The sequence below is a fragment of the Mustela lutreola genome, chromosome 8, assembly GCF_030435805.1.
Source record: "Mustela lutreola isolate mMusLut2 chromosome 8, mMusLut2.pri, whole genome shotgun sequence".
In the NCBI taxonomy this organism is placed as follows: Eukaryota; Metazoa; Chordata; class Mammalia; order Carnivora; family Mustelidae; genus Mustela; species Mustela lutreola.
The window spans coordinates 109,966,040-109,987,269 of record NC_081297.1 but is presented as its reverse complement, the minus strand read 5'-3'; the positions used below and the strand labels follow the sequence as shown (position 1 = coordinate 109,987,269).

The window sequence follows — 21,230 nt, the reverse complement described above, 5'->3', positions numbered from 1 at the left end:
TCTCCTTGGAATGAGTGATCCATGTTAATATTTTGCCAGGAACAGAAGACATTCTTTTCCTTTCAAATCTGTCTACCCTCGAAGGAAAGAGGGCTCTGACTTGGTTTTTTTTTTGTTTTTTTTTTTTGCAGTGTTCTGAAAAAACTAAAAACTAGACTAACAGAATTATTCTTAATATAAATAGGCCATTATTGTGCTGGGAAATATCACAACACAAATATGTAATTTCTGCCAGCACCTACCTACAGGATAGTGTCTTCACCCATGGGCGTGCAACTTCTTCATTAGAAAGCTTAATGCATGCTTATATTCATTAACAAAGGTAATCCTGGCTTAATTAGAATCCAGATTTATATGTCTTCTCTTGTAGAGATAAGCCCTCAGAAATTAATAAAAATGTCTTCTAATTTATGCAAATCACCATAATCAGATTTGTCGTTAATTTTATGTGCATTAAGTTTCTATTTAGAAGATGAGCGTTTGGCCAAGCCCAGAACACACACAAATCGAACCTAGACAAAGAAAACCTTGCTCTAATAAAAATGTGCAGAGTGGGGGTGCTACACACAGGGATAAGACCTTATTAATTTGATAGCATATGAAACTAACAAGACCATTTTCAAGTTATTTCATTTCTTCTCCAGTTAAATTGAATCTGAAAGATAGAGTCAGACATCTGGGGACGGTAAAAATATCAGAGGATGAGCCAAAAAGCGAAGCCAGCATTAATATGGGCAAGATCATTTCAGCTGGACCAAGAAAATTAAAATGGGAACATCCCTCGAAGAACCTTGACACCTAAAGAAGTACAAGAATCATAGTAACTGACATTTAATCATTTTGCCTTCATCCTTAATGGACTGTTAGATAATATCTTCCAAATCTTGACCAATAAAGCAGCAGCCAGGTTTTCAGAAAATGATTTGCTTTGGTAAATGTAATTAAGGGATTTGAGCGGGGAGCCCCAAACATCCAGCCCAATTTCAATTTTGGTAACAGAGGCAATGGCTCTCCAAGGACCTCGTCTCTTAGCAGTGACATCTGCTCGCCTAATTGACAATGCAGGAGGGATTTGTTGTAATTTGTTTTCTTTGGACTACATCAAAAATCTATAAAACATTCATGGCATGGTGTCAGCAACAGTAACCATATAAATCCATACCAGTTATTCTGGTGAGAACTGAAAATTTCAAGTAAAAGACTGCCTTTTTCCATGGTCCTTACAGCACACTAATATCTGTAAATCTAAAACATATTCCCACACACTACTTGTCTAAGGAGGTCTAGGAAATCACATCCGTGCTATAGGGAAGCCCCATGTGGAGTAAGTTCGAATGAGCAGGCAAGAGGAGAAAAATACATTTTGTTCATTGAGCCTGGTGATGAATATCAACCATTCTGTCTTGTTCTCAACGAACATCAAGTATCTAATAATTATTAAGAACAAAATTGTCTCATTTTCTTTTCCACTTGAACAGGGATTTGTATTAACTTGACAACCTACTCCACCAAGTTTGGGAAAAAATAATTAAATTTGGACAATATTTAAAATAATTTACACATATAAATGTTAGCTTTTCAATCTTCTGTTACAGTCATCTGTTTTATATTTTTAAAACCAGAACAAGCATAATTAAGTGGAGCTTAGTTTAAAGCATATAGCTGGAAAAGCTTACTTCTCTGAATCATAATGAAAGAAATCAAGAAAATTATTTCAACCAAATACAATCAATGTTCCCTAGGATCACTTCGCCAAACAGCTCCCAGAAGTGTCATTTACAACATCGCCATGAAAATGGCACCCCCTTGAGTTGTGCAGTGCACAGCCTGTGCAGTCCTAGATGGTGGCTCAGATTTCCCCTAGTCAACTACTGTCAGAATGCAGACTTCATGTACCAGTTCCCAAGTCTCTACTCTACATTGTGCAAGGCAAAAGCTTCAGAGACTACTTGCCACTATAAAGTCAAATTAGTTATCTGTTTTATTTTGCCAGATATGATCTATCCCAGTTCCCACCTACAAATAGGAATAATAAATGAGGGTAATGCATTGGCCCATTAATGTTTGAGAAACTATTATTTGCTAAGCACTCTGTTATTTTAGTTAATCCTCCTAATAAATCTGTGTAATACTAACATCACCATCTCTGTGGATGATTCAGTTAATAAATTAGAATACATATTTGAATCTAGATTGATTTAATCCCAAAGTACATGTCATTTCCCTTACACGATTTTACCGGGTTGTTCTTGTAAGAGCAGGCTTTGATAAATGGCTCTGGGAAACTCCCCAAAATGTGATGATCAATAATCAATGTGAAAAAGAGTTTCAAGGTATTGTTTAGATTTTCTAAGGAAAATGGTGATGCAGTTATTATGAAGTACGGGGAAAGTACCCCAATGGAGATACTGCGCAAAGGATAGAATGAACTGAATGCAAACCAACTGGCACAGAGAATTAGTGGGCTGCTAGAACTGTGCAAAGCTATGCAGACTTGGATACGCTAAGTCTGGAATGTGAGAAAATACAGATCAAAGGTATAAGCTATTATAGGAATCTATGATCAAGAGCAAGTGGACCAAGACTAAGGGGATCAGTAACGGAGGTCCAGGGGCAGTAAAAGCACCATTTAATAAATGTATTAAGAGCACTACCTGGCTAAAAGAAAATGAGTGGAAACGGGGTTTCACGGGGGCTAAGAGGAGCATTACAGAGAAATCTTGAGCTAACTGAATCAGGACCTACAACCAGAGGAGGCCCCAAAAGAAAAGTTCGGATTCCTTAACAAGACTTCGGGTCCCAGGGGGATGTGGAGCAAAGGGGCAGTCTTTCCTGAAGGATATGCTGTGTGTTGTTAAAAGATAAACTGACATATTAAAACTTCTAAGAATTTAGTTGAGCAAAAATCCATTCCCCTGGGGCCGCACCAAGCAGGAAGTGGTTGAGCATGCTGCCAACAGGGGCCACAGGGAAGAGAGAGAAAAGACGTGAAAGCAAAGAAAGGAAACTATTGGATTGGCTATAGATTAAAGCCTCGTTGGCTGTCAGTGATTGGTCGTCCTGAGGGTTTTGATTTCCTAACTTTGAAGCAATTACAGCTCAGATTTTTGGTTTTCTTATTTAGGCTGACACGGCATTACCACTTCAGTCTCATGGCCCCCTTGTTTAATTAATTTCGTAGTTTTCCCTAATCCCATTTCCGTTTCTCCTGGCTCACAGCTGGACTACTTTCCACGTCTCTCTGGCAGGGACATGTAGCCTGGGTAGTTACATCTGGTCAATGGAAAGAGACTGAAAGGAGTGGCTGAGTGAATGGGAAGAGGAAGAAATGGTTAAGATACATGTAGATCAGAACCAAATTTCTAGTCAGAGCCACAAATGGAGAAGCGTAGGTCCCTAAATGAGCACATGGAAACCAATGATACACACTGCACTACGACATAAGCAAGAAATAAACTTGTATGCCCATAAGCCACTGAGAATATGGAGTTTCTCTCTCACAACTGGTAGTGTTACCTTAACACAGGCTACTACAAATGGCTTACGGCCTAGAGAAAGGCTGTGTAGATTGACAGAGTAATGTGTCTCTGAAACCCCTGTAATGCTCTAAAAGTTAGCTAATTCACTGATCACAGTGAATTTCATCCCACTCAATTGTACCAACCCAACTCTCTGGAGAGTCATTTCTGAGCTAAATATTGAAATAGTGAAAAACAGCCAGTCACACAGAGTTCAGGGGAAAGGAGACGCTGCAGAAGCAAATGCTCTGAGGTGAGAACAAGCTTCTAGAAGAAAGACACTATTTTTACAGTGTGGGGAAGGAGATGGAGGGGAGGTGGCAGAGGTGGACATGGCAAGTCATGGAGGCCTTTGCAGGCCATGCTCTGGAGTTGAGATTTTCTTTTAAATTTTATTCTAAATACAGTAGGAAGCACTTAGAAGTGTTTTTTTTTTTTTTAATATTCTAGATTTTAGACTTAGTGTAATGGGATTTAGTTTAGTTGTATATAGGATTAGAGGCATTCAATGTCTCTACAGCAAAATTAACTTATACTTTGAACTGAATGTATGAATGAAGACAAGAAAATATCCCTGATTTTAAGGTAGGGGTAAGAAGGTCAAGATGGAAAACTCATACACACACACACACACACACACTTTTATCTTAGGTGGCAGTGATTTTGAACTTGTTATCTCCAGTGGATGGCACAATGACCCTACAGCAGCCTTTGAAGGCATTTGCCGTATTTGTCAATGTCACTATCGTTCCCTCTATTAAAACAACAGCAACAAAAAATCACTAGTCAGATAGTGAAAAGTACATACTATGGGAAATTTGTTCCTAGACTTTCTCAGGGTCACCTTATGACTTGTTTCGTATCATTCTTCTTTCCTTTGAAAACAAACAAACAAACAAACTCAGAAGCCCTGAAGTTTGTGTGAATGAATGTGAAATACCACAATGTATTTTAAATTGTAAATTAAAAAAAAAAAAAATAAGGTATTTGTGTCCAACAGAAAAACACATTAGTGCTGCTCTCCTGTCCTACCAGTCTAATGATCTTGAATGCCAAGGCTACAAGCTTCCCATGGACGTCTCTTAGGGTCAGTTTCCTGCAGCATTCCTTCCTGCATGAGACAATTGTGATGTAGACATTCATATGCCAACTTATGATCCTGAATTACTAGTGAGTGCACCTGCCGAAATTAGCTTATCACTTTATTCAGTGGAAATCTGAGTTCAGTATGTTTGGTTCAGTGCTCTTTGTTGTTTTTATTTAAACTGTAGATATAAAGCTTGCATTAAAACTTGAATTAACAACTACTTCTTTTCCTGTGTAATTAAAACTCTGGTGAATAATCAAGTCTGCCTCCATAATCTAGTATTTGTTTAGCTCCATAAAGTTCTGTTATTATGAGGTGATGGGAAAGATTTCTCTCTTTAATTTGCATGCAAGTGTGAGTGTGTGTGTGTGTATTCCATTAAGATACCTAAACATCCAAATATGTTGAAAAAATACCAGTGACACTAGCTGCCGGGTAAACCTATTTTCCAGAGACACCAAGCCACAGTGACTAAGACTCCGCTAGCAGGAACAGAGAAATCTCCTTGTATGCCAGTGACTGTCCCCACAGACTTAGTGTCTTTGTGACAAGAAGTAAACTCAGCAGTACAGACCTTCTACCTAATAAGCCCCCCTGCACAGCTTGGAAATCTGGTTTACTGCCAGTAGCACCACACCCAGATTCAGACCAGACTCAGACCATCTAGAGCACTGAGGATGACAAATAGACATGTGAAATGGGTTTTCATATGCTAGGATTACAAGTTTACATGGGTCTACATTGGTATAATGTGGTTTGAACATTTATAACTGACTTTACTAGCAGCCCTACTGCCTGCAGCACAACACAGAGGAGACAATATTATCATCAGAATGTCTTTGTTACAAATTTTCCTAGAATAACCAAGGTCTGAGAGATGTGAATCAACCCCTCTCAAGAAACGGGCACCATGCCACTCTAAACCAATTTTCCACATAGTAGGATGGATCTATTAATGCATGTTGAAGGATAGGTTCTCCTAGGTGTCTCCAAGATGTACATTTTGAAAGGAAAACTTAAAAAAACCACAAGATTCTTCAAAGTATGGCCCAGTAAATATCCTGCAATAGGTTTTCCTTTTTGTCCTTCCCCAGTAAGAGCAAAACTCAGGGTTCCTGGATGGCGCAATTGGTTGGGCCAGGGGCTCTTGGTTTCCACATGGTTGTGCTCTTGGGTGTGTGAGATCAAGCCCTGAGTGGGCTCCTGGCTCAGCACAGAATCTGCTTGGAATGCTCTCTCCCTCTCACTCTACCCTGCATGCTCTTTCCCTAAGTAAATTTTGAAAAGAGTGAAACTCAATCTTCTTTTAGTTTTTTTCCAATAGTTGCCATTTTCCTCTTTTGTTCTCTTCAGAATTAAGTCACTTCAAATAAATACATATTTTAACTCAATTCCTACAGCAATTACCCTAACAAAAAGAAGTACAAAACCATTTGAAAACCATCACGCTTTCAAGATATTTATCCTTAACATAATTTATATTTCCTGCAAAAATATATATGGTACTGATTGCTGCCTTTGGAAATGTGAGTAATTTGGTTAATATAAAAGGCTTTGAAGAATGAGTCTGAAGTCTTGATTATTAATTACACTTATCACAAAGTGAATTCTCTCTAATGATTTATTAACTACTGAAGTTAGCCCAAAATAAATTCCTGTAGAAATTGGGTAAAATTACACAGTAAAATACTTTTTAAAAAAGATTTTATTTATTTATTTGAGAGAGAGACAGTGAGAACATGAGAGAGGAGAACGTCAGAGGAGAAGCAGACTCTTCATGGAGCTGGGAGCCTAATCCTGTTACTCTGGGACCATGACCTGACCTGAAGGCAGCTAGCTGCCCAACCAACTGAGCCACCCAGGTGCCCTGGTAAATTACTATTCTGTATAAACTAGATAAATTATCCCTAGGTTATGTACATGCCCCAATAAATTACACCAAGAAAGCAGCAAAGAAAATAATGTAACTCATCACTTTCTACATGTGATTTTGATTTTCATATTTTATTCTAAGTGAGATGATAAACAAGAAATCTTTTAAAAAGTACAGAGGGTTTTCATGTAAGTACATCTAATAATTTATTCTATTGAGGGAATATAGTTCCTTATGTAAGTTTCTAAAAATTCTCTTCATTATCTGTAGATAAAAATTTCCAGGATAAAAAATATAGCCTTTTATTCAAACTTTTTTGTGTTTTCAAATTTTCTAATTAAGAAAATTAAGTCTTATTTCATTTACTAATTCTAAAGAATTGTTTTAAGACATTCAAAATGATGTCTATAGCAGATAAAGGGCTAGTATACAAAAATCTATAAAGAATTTATCAAATTCAACACACACACAAAAAATCCCAAATAATCCAATCAAGAAATGGGCAGAAGACTTGAACAGACATTTCTCCAAAGATGGCATCCATGACACATGAAAAAATGCTCAAAATCACTCAGCATCAGGGAAATACAAATCAAAATCACGATGAGATACCACCTCACACCAGTCAGAATGGCTAAAATTAACAAGTCAGGAAACAACAGATGTTGGCAAGGATGCAGAGAAATGGGAACCCTCTTACACTGTTGGTGGGAATGCAAGCTGGTGCAGCCACTCTGGAAAACAGCATGCAGGTTCCTCAAAAAAAGTTGAAAATAGAGTTACCCGGTGACCCAGCAATTGCACTACTGGGTATTTACCTCAAAGATTCAAATGTAGTGATCCAAAGGAGCACGTGCCCCCAGATGCTTATAGCAGCAGCAATGTCCACAATAGCCAGACCATGGAAAGAGATGAATGGATAAAGAAGATATGGCATATATATATATATATATATATATATATATATATATATATGATATACATATATTTATATATGATATATGTATATATATATCACACACACAATGGAATATTACTCAGCCATCAGAAAAATGAAATCTTGCCATTTGCAATGACATGGATAGAATGAGAGGCTATTATGCTGAGCAAAATAAGTCAATCAGAGAAAGACAATTATCATATGATCTGATATGAGGAATTTGAGAAAAAAAACAGAGGATCATAGGGGAAGAGAGGAAAAAATAAAACAAGACAAAACCAGAGAGGGAGACAAACCATAAGAGACTCTTAATCATAGGAAACAAACTAAGGGTTGCTGGAGTGGAGGAGGGTTGAGGGATAGGGTAACTAGGTAATGACATTAAGGAGGGCATGTGATATAATGAGCGCTGGGTATTAGGTAAGACCGATGAATCACAGACCCATACCTCTTAATTGAATTTAAAGTTTTTAAAAAGATAAAAAAATAAATTAATGATGTTTAAATTTTTATATGAAAAATTAAAGATATTTTGAATGATGTTTTTCTTTTATTAAAAAAAAAAATTTTTTTATACCATGCTAACAAAGTACTTTGCTCACACTATTCATGTGCTATAGAATTTCATATTGAAAAGATTGCTCTGTTGGGGTGCCTGGGTGACTTGGTCATTAAAGCATCTGCCTTTGGCTCAGGTTATGATCCAGGGTCCTAGGATAGAGACTCACATTGGGCTTCTTGCTCGGGGGGAAGCCTTCTTCTCCCTCTCCTACTACTCCTAACTTGTCTTCCTTCTCTTGCTGTCTGCATCAAATAAATAAATAAATAGATAAAATCTTTTAAAAAATAAAAATAGGGGTGCCTGGGTGGCTCAGTGGGGGTCAAAGCCTCTGCCTTAGGCTCGGGTCATGATACCAGGTTCCTGGGATCAAACCCGAAATCGGCCTCTCTGCCCAGCAGGGAGACTGTTTCCCTTCCTCTCTCTCTGCTTGCCTCTCTGCTTGCTTGTGATCTCTGTCAAATAAATAAATAAAATCTTTAAAAAAAATAAAAATAAGATAAAAGTTAATAAAAAAAAATTGGTCTGGTGACATAGATAATGCAAAGCTGTGCTATAGACATGCTTCCTATAGATCAAATATTATCAGGATTTATTGTGAAAAACTATAAATTTTGTTTGTCTGCACATTCATGGAATGATTAAAAGTGCATATCACAGAGAAGAAGGAAAACTTAGATTATGTAAAGGTATGAATAAAAAGTTTCTGAAGAGGGGTGCCTGGGTGGCTCAGTGGGTTAGGCCGCTGCCTTCGGCTCAGGTCATGATCTCAGGGTCCTGGGATCGAGTCCCGCATCGGGCTCTCTGCTCAGCAGGGAGCCTGCTTCCCTTCCTCTCTCTCTGCCTGCCTCTCCATCTACTTGTGATTTCTGTCTGTCAAATAAATAAATAAAATCTTAAAAAAAAAAAAAAAGTTTCTGAAGAGACAGATTTTAAGCACCCCAAGGCTAAGGTTCACTCTGAAGAGAAAATTAAATAAGTGAATTTGTCTTGTCAGTTATAAAGTTTCTAGATGTTGATTATTTTCTGCTCAACAATGTTTACAGGCTTCTTGGGAAGACTGGAGTCATCATTAATGTGACCTACCCTTTTTACTTAGGAAGGTGCTAAATGAACATTAGCTGTCATTTTATGCCTTTAATTTCCTCCCCAAATTATTGTATCTTCCTTAAAGTGGAATTTGCCAGGTAAAGTTAGGTGTCACTGATTGACCACGTGCAAATCCATGTAAGCCCCCGGTAGTCAGTTTCCACCCGGGTGTAAAATGAAAACCACTGGTCTACCAGGCTGACACATATGATGTCACTTATCAAATGAAATCACGAAGGTGAGTCCATTTTGAAAAAATCAGTATTAAAATAAAACCTATTATCAATAAATGATAGCTGCATTAGCCCTCTAACAGCCAAATAAACCTGGTTCACAGCCTGCGTTGTATGGCCCTCAAGCTATGAACGGTCCTCACATTTTAAAAGTGTTTAAAAAAAAAAAAAGAAAAGAAAAGAGAGAGAGAAAAAAGAAAGGAAAGAAAAATATGCTACAGAAACTGCATATGGCTTGTCTAAAAAATATATACTACCTGGAGGTAGTATAGTGCTACTATATAGCAATATATACTATATATATATATATTATATATATTATATATAATATATATTATATATTACTATATATAGTCTATATAGACTATATAGCAATATATAATATACTATATATACTATATAATATATAATATACTATATAATATATAATATACAATATAGTATATAGACTATATATATATATATATATATATATATATATATATGGGGGTGGCTCGGCGGCTCAGTCACTTAAGTGTCTGACTCGTGGTTTTGGCTCAGGTCACATCTCAGGGTCATGAGTCCAAGCCCCGCGCAGGGCTCTACACTGGGAGTGACGTCTACTTAAAAAATAAATAAAATAAAAATAAAAGATATACTATGGCTCTTTATAAAAAAGGCTTGCAACCCACAAAGTTGTTTCCTCAATTTAATAAAGGGGCTAAATAAATGATTGCATTAATGGATAACTGAAATCTTAATTTTTAATACTTCACTGGGGTATATTTCATGTGCAATAAGCTGCACATATTTAAAGTGTATGATATCGGAGCTTTCCAATGAGACTATTGCCCTAATCAAGGTATTAAACATTTCTATCTCCTCCACAAGTTTCTTCAAGTTTCCTTGAAATCCATTCCCCCCTCCGGCCCTTCCGTCAGACAACTACAGATCTACTTTATGTTCGTACAGGTTAATTTGCATTTTATATTATTTTATATAAAAAATCACTGCACATAAACTTTTTCATCTGGCTTCTTTCACTCAGCATGATTTTGAGTTCATCTATTTGGGATGTGTATTTGTATTTTTTTCCATTTTATTGCTGAGTAGGATTCTACTCTGTGGATAAAGCAGAGTTGGTTTACCCATTCATTCACTTTTTGTTGGATACTTTTCTCAGGTAAATACATAGAAGCAAAATTTCTCAGTAATATGGTAACTATATGCTTAATTTTATAAGAAAATGCCAAACTGTTTCCTAAAGTATTTGTACCACTTTATCTTCCCTACAGCAAACCCTGATCCATACCCTTAACACCTGCTATTGTCTTTCCTTTTTTTTCAAGCTATTTGGTATGTTATCTCATTGTAGGGATGATTCGTATTTTCCTAGTGACTGGTGATAAAAACTCTGACTAAACTCTAGTCAATTTTCCCTGAGCCCTATCTTGACTAGGCCTCAAACTTGGCCTACAAAAACTGCAGACTCTCAGCATAAATGTCTTTTATGCTGAGAGATTTGACCAAACACTAGCATAATTTCTAACATCTCAAGGCCTCATCCCTAGGATGATCCCAGCCCCCCTTAAAACGGTAATAGGCAGATAGGCCCCTAGATCTCCTCTTAGAGCAGATACTTTAGAAACCTTCCAGTTCTGGGGCACCTGGGTGGCTCAGTGGGTTAAAGCCTCTGCCTTTGGCTCGGGTCATGGTCTCAGGGTCCTGGGATGGAACCCCGCGTCAGGCTCTCTATTCAGCGGGGAGCCTGCTTCCTCCGCTTTCTCAGCCTGCCTCTCTGCCTGCTTGTGATCTCTGTGTATGTCAAATAAGTAAATAAAATCTTAAACAAAACAAAACAAAAAAACCCTTGAAGTTCTAAATCCTTTCTTTTCTGGCCTTTGAGATACAAGTCTACCACCCAAAACTATTTCCTCTGGGACCTGGGAGTCATTTCTTTGAAATGCAAACATTTAGTCCCTGTGGGAAGTTTACAGCCCAAAGTCGCTGGACTCAGTTGCTCTAAGTACATTACTGCCTTGTGGTGCAAAGATACAAGAAGTTTCTTTTCCAGAAGTGCTGATGAGCAAACCCGGATGGCCTAGTCACATTAACTAACACCCTCTTCTGCCTTTTTGTGACTTCTACTTCTAAGATGCTACTTAAGCCCCCACTATTCTCAGCCCCATCCCCCCACTCTCCCCTTGAAACACTCCATTACTGCTGCACAAATCAATGTTAACTTCAGTTCACACTGGACTCTTCTCCCGATTGTGACAGAATTATCAAATAAAATCTGCCCTTACCGCTCTAACTCGGCTTTGTTTATTTTGACACGAATAACACCGAGTGTCTTTTTATGTGCTATAAGCACACACCTTTTTTTGTGAAGTGCCTGTTAAGATCTTGGTCATTTATTATTGTCTTCTTATTACTGAGTGGTAAGATTCTTCACATATTCTGAATACAAGTCATTTCTCTCTCTCTCTCTCTCTCTCTCTCTCACACACACACACACACACGCACACCCATATATATGATATCTGCCATCTGTGACATGCCTTTCATTTTCTTCACAGTATCTTTTTCAGGACAGAAGTTTTTAATTTTGATGAAAATTAATCTATACATTTTTCTTTTATGATTTCATATTAGTCAGGGTTCTCCAGAAAAATAGAACCAACAGGGTGCGTGTGTGTGTGTATGTAAGATATAGATATGGATAGACTTATCTGGTGAATAGGATATTTGTGTAGACGCAGGTATAGATAAACATATGGAACCAACAGGATGTGTCCCACTGGTCCTACATATCCATATATACATACATACATCTTGTTGGTTCTATATTTTCTATATCTACATACCAATATCCCTATCTATGTATCAAGATCTATAGATAGGGACATCTGGGTGGCTCAGTCAGTTAAGCCACTGCCTTCAGCTCAGGTGGTGATCCCAGGGTCCTGGGATTGAGTCCCAGGGGAGCCTTCTTCTTTCTCTGCTTCTGCCTGCCACTCCACCTGCTTGTGTGCACTCGCTCACTCTCTCACACACACAAATAAACAAAATCTTTTTTTAAAAAAAGAAGTTATATAGATAGGTAGATAGATAGATACACAGACATAAATTTTATTTTAAGGAATTGACTCCCTCAATTGTGGAGGCTTGAAAAATCCAAAATCTGTAGGGAAGAAACTCAAATAGAAGGTATCTTTAAAAAGCTTAACAGTTATACCAAGTCAGTCAGGTCAAAGTGAATTAATTGGGTGACAGGCATATGTATTTATAATCGGTCTAACTGTATGAAGTTTGCTTTTCCAGGATCTGTACACACGGAGATAAACTAGCCTTTGCTCCCTCATCACCTGACCAAACTCACATTAGACTGACCACTGACAGCCAAGTTGAGGCGTAAGGGAGAAAAAGAGAGAGGGACCTCAGGGTTATGATTCTTAACGGGGATGCTACGTGGCTTTGGATAGAGGCAGGAGAAAGTTAAATGTGCAGGACTGAGGAGGAAGGAGCTTTCTATGTGGTGGCATCCAGATTCCATTTCATCACATAAACACCTCAAGCACATTAACCACTGGCACTGCATGAAAGCATTAGTTTCATTCCTTCAAATAAGAGGAGAAAAGGAAAAGTAAGTAACTTCTGGGAAGAAATCCAAAAAGTACATTTCATAGGAGGACTATTTTCTCAAATCATAACCTTAGATATTCCAGAAAAGGAAAATTAATCAAAGACACATCCTTGTAAAATACTTGAAAGGATTTGAGCTGTACACATGTGGGTCATGTGGAAGGTTTTCCTCCTTGAATGGTGGGTCAGTGTTCAACAGAGCAGCGTCATTCTGGTGGGAATTCACTTCAGTGTTAACAATAAAATAGCATTCTCTTCCAAAGTATTATTGGCTGTCAGCACGTACACGTGAAGTATCACTGGACTAGGTCAGGCTGCATCACAGGTTTATCCTACTTGTGCTATAGATCTAAAGCAGGTTACTGGAGAAGGACAAAACATTTGAATGCCTCCCCAACTCCCATTCTTAGCTAATCCCTCTACAAGATTCACACTATCTTAATAAATTGAGAATAATTTTTAAAAACCTTATGAGAGGTTTTTAATAAAGAATAAAAAGGGAAATCCTTGGAAGGTAGGTATTTGTATTTCTATTTTACTGATGAGAAAATTTCAGATACGTGATTTCCCAAAGCAGCATAGCTCCTAAGAATTCTAGGAGTAGAACCCAACTCTAATTTCTAAGCTGTGTTGTACAAATTACATTATTTTTCTTAATGCACTCACCCATTCAGCCATTCATTATAACTGCTGTATGCCAGAAATTATGCCAGGGGGTATAGATAGAAGGATGAATTAGACATAAATCCTTGCCCCATAACCCATACCCCTCAGGGAGCTCACCGTCTAATAAAGAAGAAGTGTGAATGAATATAAACTCCGTGTCACTGGTTTTTACCCATTCTTACCCACATCTACAATTACAGCAACAAAGATTCTTGCAAAGTTATCTAGTAAGACGAAGTATTTCTTTGCTTTTTCTTTCTTTTTCCATTTTTTTTTAATGTTATTTATTTATTTATTTATTTGACACAGAGAGAGATCACAAGGAGGCAGAGAGACAGAGAGAAGGGGAAGCAGGGTCCCCGTTGAGCAGAGAGCCTGATGTGGGGCTTGATCCCAGGACCCTGGGATCATGACCCGAGCCTAAGGCAGAGGCTTTAACCCACTGAGCCACCCAGGTGCCCCCTTTTATTTTTTTTGAGAGAGAGAGAGAGAGAGAGAGAGAGAGAGAGCTCGCATGTGAGAGAACGTGTAGGAGTGAGATGCGGGGCCTGATCTCACAACCCCGAGATTATGACCTGAGCCGAAGTCGAGAGTCAGACACTCAACTGACTGAGCCACTCAGGTACCCCAACATCAAATATTTCTAAGGCTCTCACAAATCTTGTGAATAAATCTTACTAGCTCCCGCAGATTTGAGAAATAGTGACGGATGGTCTACAAAGACGAACGGTACTCTTTGACGTGAATAGTAGTGAGCTATGCAGTTATTTTTAATTTGAATTAATTGCTAGCTATTTTTCTCCGAAAATATTGAGTTTGAGTGCTCTAGAAAATTTTGAGCTTACTGGTCTCCACATTCCCACATGGCAGTAAAGAGGATGAAACCAAGTTGTAGTTGTCCCCTATTGACAAGGTGCTTGGTTCCGGTTTTCCAGTGACCTACCTTTCCTGTTTCAAGGACTTAATCTACTTTATTCATTTATATTACTTGCCTGGCCATCAGCCAAGTTCTCCTCTCCTCCAGCCCTGAACTTCTCAACTGGTTAGTGCTATATGAAACTCTAAAACCCTTAGGGAGGGCACCTGGTTGGCTCAGTTGGTTAAGCGACTGCCTTTGGCTTGGGTCATGATCCCAGAGTCTCAGGATCGAGTTCCACATTGGGGTCCCTGCTCAGCAGGGAGTGTCTTTCTCCCCTGATCTCTCTCCTCTCATGCTCTCTCTCTCAAATAAATAAAATCTTTAATTGATTAATTAATTAATTAAAAAGAAAAAACTCTTAGGGATTCCAGTGAGTCCCACAAGAGAATTCTCTGGCAGGAGGATCTCAGAAAGATTCCACGGTCAAGTGATGAGAACATGCTCATTTTTGTGCCATGCTCTCCAGGAGGAGTTAAAATATATATATATATATATATATATATATATATATATATATATATATTTTTTTTTTTTTTTTGCAGAAAATTATTTTTTACTCATATCTCATAGGATTCATATATATGTCCATGGAAGTTGGGATTTTTACAACATAAAGTTGGAGGAGGAGCCCTCCAAAATTAAAATGTGACCTTGAGGAGCTGGGCCACCCAGCTGCCTCTGGCACCTCTGAGGGGGATTGGTAAGCAGCTGTTGTACTCTGGTGAAGGGCTAGAACACAGAAGAGAGAGCAAACAGAGAAAACCAGGAGGGGGGGAGGTCACAAAATGTACAGAACATGGGTTCAGAGGTGAGGGACAAGAGCCTAACAATCATCATATCGTTCTCTGATTGCCCCACTTTGTAACAACTGGGGCTCTGTTATAGGACAACTTATACATTTTTGACTTTTCTTCCCTCAAGTTATCTCTCAGAATGGTCCTCAGTCCGTTATCCAAACACATTTCCAGAAAATCTACCTGCCCCAGATTATTATCAGACTTGCCTGACTCCCAAAGTACAAACAACAAGATCTCATTTTTATAACTTTAGGTTGCCCATATTGACAAGTTACTTGGTTCCAGTTTTGTTTTGTTTTTTTTTTTAGTATATGTGCTGCCAAAGCAAGCACCCAGTCTTTTTTATTTTTTGGCAACCCAAGTAATTATAATGTGTGATTAATAATAATCACGAGTAGATCCAGCATACAGCAGTGAAGAATTCAAAGAAGGGGCGGCTTTTGACCAGCATCTTGAAGGACAGTTAGGGGTAAGAGGGGTAAGAGGAAGAGGGGAAGAGTCTTGTGCGTGAATGAAGCAACCCCCCCCTTGCAGATGCCTCCCCTCTATTTTTTCATCCAAGAGAGAGCATGACCATGGCGCTGTGCGGAGCCATGGAGCTGTGGTGTGCAGCCCACCTCCTTGTTGCCTGGGATGCTCTCCCAGCCTCTCCCATCATCTGCATCCTGGTTTGCTTGCAAAACACCCCTGAGACGTCACCACCTCAAGGAATGTGTCCTGACCCCATACATACGATGAACTACCCCTCCTTGGGAGTGTTTCTATGGCTCCCACCATTGCACTGTCCTGCAGGTCTTAATCATTTGCTTTAATTCTGCCTTCCCTGATCAGCAATGGATCTTTTTAAGCAAAAAACATTTTCATTTTAATTTAAACTCCAGGCTTCTTAATTGCTGGCTTTCAGTCAAGTCAGGCTATTGTCAAGTGTTGAACATGCCAAGTTAAGAGTCTGACTTTTTTCCTATAGGGAAAGGGAAGCTACTCTCGCTCTCCCTGTCATCCCTCCTTCACCTCTCCCTATCCAGCACCCCTAAATGGGATAATATAAAAACTTAAGAAAAAAAAGTCAGTCCAAAATGCCGCGGTTTATCCATGTGGATTTTATAGTCTTTAATAATTTATTCAGCATTATTTGTTAAACGGAAAATCTATTATGGGACTCTTTTTGGAAATCCTTTAGCCGCCCAGCCTTTATTTCTCTTCTACATAGCCTTGTCTGATCTCACTGTCGGTGAGATCTCACTGTCAGAGCCTACCATCTTCTCTTGAAAGCCGCCAGGTTTACTGCTGTTTTCCCCCTTCCCAAGAATGTCACAGGAACCCCCCAGTTCTCCTTAAAGTCTCGACCTATCCACAGCTGCTGGGTCTCAGTACAGAGCGTTTGCCAGAAGGGACAGGAAGGCACAGAAGACACCTGTTCACAAAATCCCTGATGAACTATGCCTTTGTTCTGTGCTTAGGGCCATAGCCTTCCAGGAGCCCAGAGACTACCAGCAAGAAATGCAACAACAACAACAACAACAACAAAAATGGGATATTTTTGAAAATGGAGGTAAATATGTGAAGAGATCTTTAAAACATGATTTGCACTTAATGAGTAAGAGTCCAGGGTGCACTCTTGTTAATGGCCGGAATAAATCACCATCTTCAAGAGGAGGTCATGCAGCACTTTGGAAGAGGCACTAACATTTTCTAGCCTTTTAATGGTATGCAGAAAAAAAGAAATTGGGCAGATAAATGGTGGAGATAATGGGCCTTCATCTCCTTAGGGGCTCATCTACACCAAAAGAAGTCTAGAATTTCTATTTTAGCCCGGCACGAATATATTTCATACTTAACATTCATTTGCAGGGTTCCTACTTACAAAAAGGCTTGGAATAAAAAAGTGCATTTAAACAGTCCTTCCTCACTGTGCCCAGATGTCTGCTTCATTTTGCCTCTCCCCATGTATGTCGAAGGACTGTTGGACTGGTACTTATTTTATTAAAAAAAAAAAAAACTTCAAAGTAATTCATGGGTCTTTTATAAGCAAAATAAATCACAGGTGTATAAAGAAAAACTTCAAGTCTGCCTCACACTCATTCCAACCCTGCCTGATGTGTGTCCTTCAGCACCTCTAGTTCCCAGCGGTGACACCAGTGTGACCACTTTGGAAAGGCAATTTGGTAATATCCGTAAGATCTGAAATGCACTAACTCTAACTCAGCAGTTCCACCTCTTAGAATTTGTCTCGCAGCAGCACTTGGACATAAAGGCAAGTGTCTCATTGCTTGTTGCAGCAACAGTTCAGAAACAGCTTAGAGGTCTGATGAATCACGATGTTTCCCAAGGACAGAACGCTCTACCGCTCCAAAATATGATCAAGTAGACAGATGCGAAACAAAAACCAAAGTCCAGAATAATGGGTAGAGCATGTTCCTGCTTGTAATTCATTATTTATTTTTCTTAACTGTGTACTTGATACACAGAAAATATGTCTGGGGAGATACATAAGGAAACTTCACAGCAGCTGCCCCTAAAAGGTGGAGTGTGGAAGACTCGTGATTTACAAGAGGCAGGCTTTTCATTACATACCTTTTGGTAGCATTTGACTTTTTTATTATGTGGACTTAGTCATTTTCAAGAAAAGAAGAAAAGAAAAAATTTACTGCTCTGATGGGTGAAAATTACATTCCTTTTTGGCTTTGAATTTCAACAAAAATGGAGGTTGACCACTTTTTTACTGTTTCCTGGTCATTTGATTCCTTCTATGAAATGCCTATTTATATCCTTTGCCCATTTAAAGAAATTAACTTCCTTATTAATTTTTTTAAATTTATAAATAAATAACTAAAATAAAGATTTTATTTATTTATTTGACACAGAAAGAGAGAGATTACAAGTAGGTAGAGCAGCAGGCAGAGAGAGAGGGGGAAGCAGGCTCCCCACTGAGCAGAGAGCCCAATTCGGGACTCAATCCCAGGACCCTGAGACCATGACCTGAGCCGAAGACAGCGGCTTAACCCACTGAGCCACCCATGTGCCCCTCCTTATTATTTTTAGTAGGTCTTTGAATATAGGCTATATTAACCACTTATCATATATTTTACAAATATTTTTTCCTGGTCTATAATTTTCTTGTTTTGCTGTCCATAATAACTTTGGCCCTTTAGAACTTGCATATATATGTTAATAAATATATTTTACATACACACATATGTGCTCATAAATAATTCCATCTTTTTCTTTTTTTCCCCTTAAGGCCTCCTTCAACCTAAAGCTATAAAAACGCTGTTCTTACCATTTATAGATTTAATCCATCCAGAATTTTTTTAAATTATGTGACTCAAATATTTTCTTCCAATGGATAGCTAATGTCTTTTTTTTTTAAAAAGTCCTTTTCTCTCAATGAATAGAAATGCCGACCATCATACAGTAACTGTCCATGTATGCTAGATAGCCTTATTTTACTCCCTCAGGTTCATTCTCTGTCCAGGCCCATGTCCCAGGGAGCTACCCGCCAGGGTCTGCATCACCCTGGCCCCCTTGCTTCCAGATTTTATATCATCTTTGGCCACTGGGAGGCACTAGCAAGAGATGAGAAGGAGAGAGAGAGGTTGGAATGTATTTCTTCACTGATCCTTCCTTGTTTGCTCACCAAAGTGCCTCAAACTTCCTGTTCGCCCCCTTACTTTACCTATACCTGTAAAGACAGTCATCTAAGTTCTGTTTCTAGTCTCTCTGGAGTATAACTTGTTTTAAATTTTAATTTTTAAATTTTTAAAAAAATTTTATTTGACAGAGACACAGCTAGAGAAGGAACACAAGCAAGGGGAGTGGGAGAGGGAGAAGCAGGCTTCCTGCTGAGCAGGGAGCCCAACACAGGGCTCAGGCCGGACCCTGGGATCATGACCTGAGCCTAAGGCAGATGCTTAACAAGCCACCCAGGTGTCCCTACCTTCTGTTTTTAGACACTGCTTTTCTTGTACCTGTTTTATGCGGTTGGATTATGGCAGTTTTAATGTATTTTAATGCACATCTGATATACTGTTTGGTATATTTTTCTATCCCTCAACTCTTTCAATATTTTCTTAGAAATTTTAACATGCTTGTTCTTCCACATGAAATATTTAAAATATTTTGGTCAACTCAAAAAAATTAAGCTTATGATTAAATTTACACTAAATTTGGACATTCGTTGGGTAGAATTTATCAATCTTATGATGCAGATTTTCCCATTATTGGCTGTGATACTACTCAGAATTTTCAAATGCCTATTACAAATCTTAATATGCACCAAACAGGTCAAACTAATTATTGCCCCTTCAAAATTTGTTTTTACCCCTCTCACTAATGGTATTCACACTGCCACACATACTCAAAACCTACTATAATTTTCACTTCCTCATTCCCCACAATCAAATGGTTGCCAAGTTCTGCTAATGCTAACTGCAAAATATCAAATTCTTTCCTCATCCACTACAAAACTCCAGATTCAAGTTCAATCTATTTTTCACACTGCCTCCAGAATTAGAGTTTTAAAACACAGTTGTGAAATGTCATTCTTTGGCTGAAAAGTTTCAGTGGTTCCAATGTAATGAAATCAAACATCTTTTATGTTCTTGCCCAGATCTACCTTTCTGGTCATTCTTCTTCCATTTACCACCCCTATCCCCAAAACACACAATGTACCACTACCCATGCCATGCTTGAACCATATGGCTTTAGTTGTAGTTTCCCAGATGTCCTGTTTCTTTTCTGTCTTTGGAAAAGTTCTATTTGTGCATGCCTGGGTGGCTCAGTTGTTAAGCATCTGCCTTAGGCTCAGGTCATGATCCAGGGTCCTGGGATCGAGTCCCTTGGTCTGGCTCCTTGCTCAGCAGGAAGTCGGCTTCTCCCTCTGCTCTTCCCACTTGTATGCATGTGTTCTCTCTCATGCAAAAATAAATAAAATCTTTTTTAAAAAGTAAAAGAAAATGTTCTAGTCCTGCACTGTTCATTCAGTAAGGTGGCCACTAGCCACATGTGGCTATTTAGCTGTAAACATAAAATATACACTGAATTTTAAATACTTTGCACCAAAAGGTAAGGCCAAATATCACAATAATATTTTATTAAAAATGATTACCTGGTGATCATATAGCTCTATAGTAGAAATGATAATATTGTGGGTATCTTGGGTTAAAATGTACTATTAAAATGTTTTTTGTCAGTTTCTTTTTACTTTTAAAATGTGGCTACTAGAAAATGTTAAATTTCCTGTGTGGCTTGCTTTATATTTCTATTGGATACCACTGCTGTAGTGTCTGTTTTTCTCCTTCTGGTAACATCTCACATGTGCTTAAAATCCTACTTCAGATGTCACCTCCTCTGTGAAGCCTTTCTAGCTCCACTGCTCCAGGAAGAATTAAGCATTTTAACCTACGTGCCTATAGTACTTTGTATAGTACTTTGTACATACCTCTATTATAGCACTCCCTAACTATAATTTGTTTATAGGTCTGTCTTTACCATTTTTAAAATATTTGTGTCCTTTGTTTCCTCATTCTCCAAAGAGGCTTAGTGCTCAATCATTTTGTTTCAATTAGCAATAATCGCGCCTCGGATAAACCTCATTGGCTACGATACTGCCACTACGCAAAGCTTGCTCAATCATTTTGTGATTGTTAACTGGCAGCAAGAAATCATTCCAACAAACACCGGGGACCAAAGTCAATCACTAAAAATAATCACAAGATTTCCTCCTAAGCTTCTTGCATACAAGACAGGAAAGGAAAATGCCATTTTATATAACTAATCAGAGAAAGCCTTTCGTTTGTCAGGAAACCAAACTTTTTCCTAGCACTAACTCTGAGAGGGATTTATTGCATGAAACCTTATATGAAACATTGAACCACACAGTACGTCAGGTCTTTAATGAGGGGTCTATAGATAATACAGAAAACT

General features: G+C 38.4%; 1 pseudogene; it reads right to left on the bottom strand.

The window, feature by feature from the left end:
* Positions 1–20,779: 20,779 nt before the first annotated feature.
* Positions 20,780–20,929, bottom strand: LOC131839942 (U4 spliceosomal RNA; annotated as a pseudogene).
* Positions 20,930–21,230: the final 301 nt, after the last annotated feature.